The sequence below is a fragment of the Macrobrachium nipponense genome, chromosome 15, assembly GCF_015104395.2.
Source record: "Macrobrachium nipponense isolate FS-2020 chromosome 15, ASM1510439v2, whole genome shotgun sequence".
Lineage (NCBI taxonomy): Eukaryota > Metazoa > Arthropoda > Malacostraca > Decapoda > Palaemonidae > Macrobrachium > Macrobrachium nipponense.
In genome coordinates, this window is record NC_087208.1 from 69,915,860 (window position 1) to 69,923,359 (window position 7,500).

Sequence of the window (7,500 nt, forward strand, 5' to 3'; positions counted from 1 at the left end):
ACTCCTAAAATTGGAAGGAGCAGAGTTTGGGAAGAGCAGCAAAATTACAAGGCACAGGTAAGACTACGAGTTCACAGGTATCATCTCGTGGAGTCTATAAATAAATCCTTTAATAGAGGTAGTAGAGGGGCAAGTCAATATAGTTCTGGTCCTAGTGTTAGTGCTGGAAAAGCAGGATCCAGTGTAAATGATCAGTTTACACCTAGTTACCAAAATATAGGCGAAAATATTAGAGATTTTGTATGTTTCAGTTGTGGCAAACCAGGACACATCAGTAGGAGTTGTCCACATCGTACAATAAACCGTCCAATTCAAGTGGTAAATAAAGTTAAAGATAAACCTGTACATTTTAAGAATGATCATAAACCTGAAAATACCATTGCATTGTTGAATCAACCACAAGCATGTGGTGACAGAGGTCCTTGTTTGTTTGCTTCTCCCCTTAGGCCAGGTAAGAGGTATTGTAACGATAGCATCGACAGTAATAATATATGTGATGTTGATGAGAATATAGGTAACAAAAAATAGGTAACAATGATGTTCAAAATGTTAATGTTGGTTGTATTGAGGGTATTGTAAAAGGAAATGGAGTGAGACTACCTGAAGAGAAGTCCACATACAAAGGTACTGAATTGTATGACCCTTTTATGGGAGATGGTGGTTACACCTCCCTTGTGTTGAAAAAAGGAAAGTAAGGTGGTTAAGAGATACCGGAGCGGTACAGTCTGTAATGATAAGAAATATGTATGACCAGTGGAAGGATACTGGAGAGTATGTACTTCTGCGTGGGTTTGGACCTGAATTTTCAGCTCCATTAGTAGAAGTAAGGTAGAAACTCCGTTTTAATTTCGGGATAATGTTTAAAATTTGCTTTGGTGAGAGAAATCCCAGTGTCAGGAGTAGAGTTAATTCTTGGAAATGATGTATGTGGAGACAAAGTTTTTGGTAGCAGTAATCCAATTTTGACAGAAAAACCCTCTAATTCTTCATTTCTTACAGAAGTTGAATGCACATTTCCAAACTTATTTCCTGCTTGCGCAGTTACTACAAGAAGTAAGAGTGCCGAAGGAAAGGTAAATGATGACGACGGTTTGGATTTACAAACTTGTTTAAAGATAGTCCGGAAACACTACAAGTAAGTAAAAGTCAGTACTCCTTTGCGAATGCTGAAAGTTAATAAGGAAGAATTTGTTAAATCTCAAATTGAAGATGATAATTTGAAGGTAATAAGAGATAATGCCTTGTTGATATAAATGATATCGAGAAGGAAGGCAAGTGTTACTTTTTAAAGGATGGAATCCTAATGAGGAAGTTCAAGAGTAGAAATGTTAATGATGTTGTAGAACAAGTGGTCATTCCAAGTAGTTATAGGAATTTTGTTCTAGGTATTGCTCATGACTGTAGTTATTCTGGTCATTTAGGTATAAAACAAAACTTATGAGAAATTATTAAGGTATTTTTTTCGGCCTAAGATGCAGAAAGATTGTAGTGAATATTGTAAAAATTGTGATTTTTGTAAAAAAGTAGGTAAAGCTCAACATGACCCTAAGGTGATGCCATTGCAACCCATTGAAGTTCCAGGAGAACCCTTTGAGAAACTGGTTTTGGATTGTGTAGGACCTCTGCCTAGGTTCTAGCAAAGGTAAACGAGTATTTGCTGACAATTATGTGTAGTGCTACCAGATTTCCAGAGGCTATTCCTTAAAAGAACTGTGAGTGCTGATAAGATAATTGAAGCGCTTAACAAGTTCTTCTCGCTGGTAGGTTTGCCAAAAAGAAGTTCAAACCGACCAAGGAACCAACTTTACGTCTAGAAAGTTTACCTCATTTTTAGCCTGTCAGAATATTAAGCATTGTTTATCGTCTCCTTATCACCCACAGAGCCAAGGAGTGGTCGAACGATTTCATCGAACCTTCAAAACCATGCTTCGCACGTACTGTTGTGAAAATGAAAAGGCGGAATGGGATATCTACATACCAATGTTGCTATTTGCCGTCGTGATAGCGTACATTCATCGTTGGGTTATTCTCCTTTTCAGTTAGTATATGTCCATCAGGTAAGGTCACCATGGAGGTGATAAAGAATCAGTTGATTTCAGATGAGAAGGATTCTATCACGTTACAAGAAATGAGGAAAAATAAAGAAAATATGGAAAGTAGCACATGAGAATCTCAAAGTAGTACAAGAAGAGATGAAAAGAAACTACGACAAAAAGGCTGCAAAACGTGAACTCGACATAGGAGATAAGGTTCTAGTGTATCTCCCTACAGCTGGTAAAGTTTTTAACCAGAAGTATATAGGACCTTGCACGGTGAAGGAAAAAGTAAGTGATGTTAATTATCGAATTCAATTTCCTACAGGACGAGGAAAGTTAAAACTTTCCATATTAACAAATTAAAGAAGTATAACGAATCCAGTGGAATGTTATCAAAGAAGTATAACGAATCCAGTGGAGTGTTGTCAATTGCAAAAGAGGATGATGAAAAAGACGTTGAAAAAGAAATTAAAATTAGATTAAAAAATACAGATTATTTGAGTGATGATGAAAAAATTTAGGAAGTTATGTATTCATTTATCTGCTGAACAGCAGCATGATTTTAAAGTGCTAATTCAAAACTTTTCAGATCTATTTTCAAACCATCCTAAAAGGATAAAAGGAGTACAGCATAAAATCATGTTGAGAGAAAGAGACTCCAATAAGTCAGCGTCCATACAGAATGTCGCCGAGGCAACAACAACAGTTAAAGACCGAAGTTGCTTATTTTACTGAAACACGGAATGGGCTAGCCCATGTATTCTAGTTGACAAACCTGACGGAAGTGCAAGAATGTGTACAGACTATCGAAAGGTAAATAATGTAACTATAAAAGATTCATATCCTATGCCCAGAGTAGAAGATATAATTGATAATGTAGCAAAGTTTCCTTTTTTAAGTAAAATTGATTTATTGAAAGGTACTATCAAATTGAGTTAGACAAAAACAGCAGGATATTGCTGCATTTGTTACACCCCATGTACTTTATAATTATAAGGTAATGCCATTTGGTTTATGTAATGCACCTCTGACATTCCAACGTCAGATGAATTATATCTGAAGGATCTCGAAGGTGTATTTGTTTATTTAGATGACATTATTATTGTTGGAGAAACCTGGGAAGATCACATTAAAAAAGTATATGATGTTTTTTAAGAGGTTATTAGAATTTAATGTTACGATAAACCTTGCCAAATGTGAATTTGGAAAAAACTACTGTTCAGTATTTAGGACATGAAATAGGAAGTGGCCAAATGAAACTGTTGATTGTCATATTGAGGTCATGAAGAATTTACCCTCCCTACATCTAAACGTGGAGTGATGAAATTTTTGGGAACAGTGGGGTGGGTATACAGAAAATTTTGTAAGAACTTTTTTCAATGTAGCCTACCCATTAACAGTTGCTTGAAAAAGGATGTGAGTGTGTGGCCAAAGGAATGTGATGATGCCTTTAATAAACTTAAGCTCATGTTAATGTCAAAGCCAGTGCTGAAATCCCCAGACTTTAATCTACCATTACAAGTTACAGGTAGACTCCAGTGAAGTAGGAGCTGGCAGTGTATTATTACAGGAACATAATGGTGTTTTACACCCTGTGTCTTACTTTTCAAAGAAATATAATAGCCACCAGTTAAATTACAGTATTGTTGAAAAAGAAGCTTTAAGTTTAATTTGAGTTTAATGCACTTTGAGATATACTTGCTTAACAGTAACTTTGAAATAGACGTATATACTGATAATAACCCTTTAACCTTTATTAATAAATGTAAGCACAACAATAAGAGAATTTTAAGATGGTCTTTATTTTGCAACCATTCAAACTAAATATTCACCAAAGGCAAAGAAAATGTCATTGCAGATTCTCTCTCTAGATCTGTTGATTATTTAAAGGAAAGTGCTTGTTACCACGACGCTGCAGTCTCCGATAGTTGCTAAATGGAAGTAGCTAATGTTTAAGACTGTAAGAGTGAAAATTCAGCTTCAGAAGGTCCGAGACATTGCAACAAACCTTAGATACCCTTGTGATTTTATTGACAGCTTTTTGTAAAGCAAGAAAAACATTTTATGGAGTTAGTCGTAAGAGTGATTTTAATATGAAAAACCTCCTTGTTTTACCATACTGTAACCAGTTTATGGCCATCCCTGGGCTGTTGAGACCATTTAATGTTAATGTCATTTTTAAGAACTATTGTACTAAAGAATTTGTTAATCAGGAATTCCCCCTCTACAGAAGAGTGGCTGCATATATGAGATCCCTTGCAATCAGTTGCAAGAGAGTGTACGTGGGACAAAGTGGAAAGGATCTCGAAACAAGATTAAAACAGCATAAATATAATGTTAGAACAGGGAATAATGCAAGCAGTTTGTTTCAACATATGAATGAATGCAACCACACTATGAATTGGAAAAGAAGCAAAAAGAGATCATGTTCTGTAAAGACGTCATAAACGAAATATTGTTGAATCATGTATAATAAAGAAAAAATCGCCGTAGATTTGATCAACAGCAGCCCCCGGGATGTACAAACTGGAATGAACTACTTGTAAATAACATTTTTAGACAATTAGTTTTTAAATAGTAGTACGATAGTTTTTATGTTTATGTATTGCTGCCACAGAGGTGTCTTTGTAACGAATAATGAATTTTTGTATCACTTGACCCTGAAGAGGTGTGAAAAATACACGAAAGCGCTCGGTCAACTCCTTTCATTCCTTCCTCCAGCTTTACGACTACATGAGATATCGCATGTTTTAGCGATAGTTCGTCAATATATATATATATTATATATATATATATATATATATATATATATATATATATACCTGTACATATATATATATATATTACTGTACTATATATATAGAATATATTTATACATATATATATATATATATATATAGGTATATTATATATATATATATATATATAATATATGTATATATATATATATAATACATGTAAAATTATATAGATACATATATATATATCGATATATATATATATATATTATATATATATATACTATATATTATATATGTATTTATATATATACATATATATATTATATATATATATATATATATCTATATATATATAGATCATATATATTATATATATAGTATGTATATTATGGGTTTTGATCACATCACTGTGATTCACATATGCGCATTAACCTACAATGTCCCTTTAATATCTAACTCACTCTACCTCAGAATTTATATATTTTTATATATGTTCACTGTATGTTCTGATTTCTGGGTTCCCAGGTTCGCAGCCAGGATGCCGACGAAATTATTATCAACTATAAATTCCCCTTCATTTACATATATGAAAATATATTTATGGTAGATTGAATAAGATATTAAAAGACATTTGTAACTTAATGCGTATATATGAATCACGGTGATGTGATTAGACTCATAAATTGGGACAAAAGCACTACTCAGTTCACAATGTCAAGGAGGGTTAATGCAGACTCCAAACAACGAATACCTGTGCCCAACATGGAGGCGTTAACTTATGTCCTCTCATGGTAACTGAGTGGTTACAGTCGCTTCACTGTATATCCTGATTTCTGAGTTTCTAGGTTCGTGCCGGGAGCCAACGAAATTATTAACTAAAAATTCCCCTTCAGTTAAAATATATGAAAATTTTCCGTACTCATCAGTTAAGGCAAATATATTATTTCTGAGGTAGAGCAAATTATATATAAAGGACATTTGTAGCTTAATGTGCATGTATATATATATATATATATATAATATATATATATATATATATATATATATATATATATATATATATATATATATATATATATATATATATATATATATATATATATATATATATATACTATATATATATATATATATATATATATATCTTAAAAAATCACAGTAGATGCACGTGACTTCATAAATAAGCGAATACCACGGGAAATGATAGTCAGGAATCCAAGCGGCTTTCGTCTTTATTCAGACATCGTCAAGGAGCTACTAAAGTACAATTGGAGAGGAGGCCTCAGGTACAAACAAGATCAGGAATACCAGATGGTTAATTATCAAAAGGGTAAAAATTAAATGGGATAATCCAGGATTATCGGATATCACACGGTCACAAACTTAAACAGATTCTGACCCTAACCGAAATTACAAAGTATCTTTACAGTCCAAAACATGTAAAAAACTGAATATATTAATTTTGTTGTTTATATTTATCTACAACTTTTTTCATTATTATGAAAGCATCAAGTTTAAATAAACCAAGACTTAAATTTAGAACATTTCTATTATTTGACTTGATAAAACAAGATTCAATGATATTCCTTTAACTGTGTCATTACAATGGGACTAAGGCTCTTGCTTGACTCCAGTTAATAGGATGGTCTAAATCTCTCATATAACAAATAATGCATTCGATATTTGCCCAGTTCTCACAGAATATTGATGTTGCTTAAGACGCTGTGAAAGAGATTTCCCGGTCTGTCCGTAATAGATTTTATCCCTTTTAATTTTTACCCTTTTGATAATTAACCATCTGGTATTCCTGATCTTGTTTGTACCTGAGGCCATTCCTCTCCAATTGTACTTTAGTAGCTCCTTGACGATGTCTGAATAAAGACGAAAGCTCTTGGATTCCTGACTATCATTTCCCGTGGTACTCGCTTATATATATATATTTATATATATATATATATATATATATATATATATATATATATATATATATATATATATATATATGTAATGATAAGTATATCAATTCCATGATAAAAAGAAATGTAATACATTCCTTAGAGTAAAAGCATAACTCCGAATCAGGTCACAGGTCAACGAGTAAAGAATTGCCCATAAATGATAGTCACAGGATGTGCACAAAGGTTAGATATGCAAAACAACAAAAAATAAGAATGAAAACTCCTCCTCGCTCTACGGGAACCTACTTTTGCTCCACGAGATCCAAGATGTAACAGCTCAGAAAATATATATATTTTGGCTAGTTTCGGGTTTCCCGACATCCTCTGAATATCAAGATGAAGACAGAAAATTAAAGAGTATATCCTTCCTGCCTGCAGAGAGAGAGAGAGAGAGAGAGAGAGAGAGAGAGAGAGAGAGATTGTCAACATCTTCCAACACCCTGCTGTTTGCATTCGCAAACCATCAAGTATAAACTAAGGATTGTGTGCGGACACTTTAACTCACAAGTGTGTCCAGTCCCTTTTTACATATATATATAACGAGGGTCAAAATGACCCTCTTCTAAATAATAGGAGAGAAATCCTAACTGGGAAACAGAACCAACCTTCTATAGTCCCTTTGTGTGTCATTTCTGAAGCTAGGTGAAAAATCGATTACTAAAACTCTAGGCGAATTCATACTCCCGTTATTACGAAAATATAATCTTTATTTCCAAAACAGCTAACATGAAAATGGAATAAAATGAGTTAAAGAGCATCCCAAAA